Source organism: Euprymna scolopes, chromosome 31, assembly GCF_053919585.1.
Source record: "Euprymna scolopes isolate OS-2025 chromosome 31, ASM5391958v1, whole genome shotgun sequence".
In the NCBI taxonomy this organism is placed as follows: Eukaryota; Metazoa; Mollusca; class Cephalopoda; order Sepiida; family Sepiolidae; genus Euprymna; species Euprymna scolopes.
The window spans coordinates 76062819-76063233 of record NC_136512.1 but is presented as its reverse complement, the minus strand read 5'-3'; positions in this window follow the sequence as shown (position 1 = coordinate 76063233).

The following is a 415-nucleotide window of genomic DNA, read 5'->3' as shown; positions in this document are numbered from 1 at the left end:
AAAAACATCCATATTTATTTAGACATAATATAAGAGAACACTTTTTATTTGTACTTTGCATATACAGAGTGACCCAAACAAAAAACAAAAGCTAAATGGAGGCCATCTAAAACATATGCTGTAGAACGGAGAAAAAAAAGCTAATGACCCTAGTGTTTTAATGTGATTTTTGAATATAATAAACTAGTTATGACCAAAATTTCATTCGGACAAAACACTTAGACACGGGGCCTGATTAGAGTTAGGACCCGTTTTTTTTTGGGGGGGGATCACCATATATATATATATATATATATATATATATATATATATATATATATATATACATATATATATATATATATATATACATACATATATATATATATATATATATATATATATATATATATATATGTATATATATATATACAGG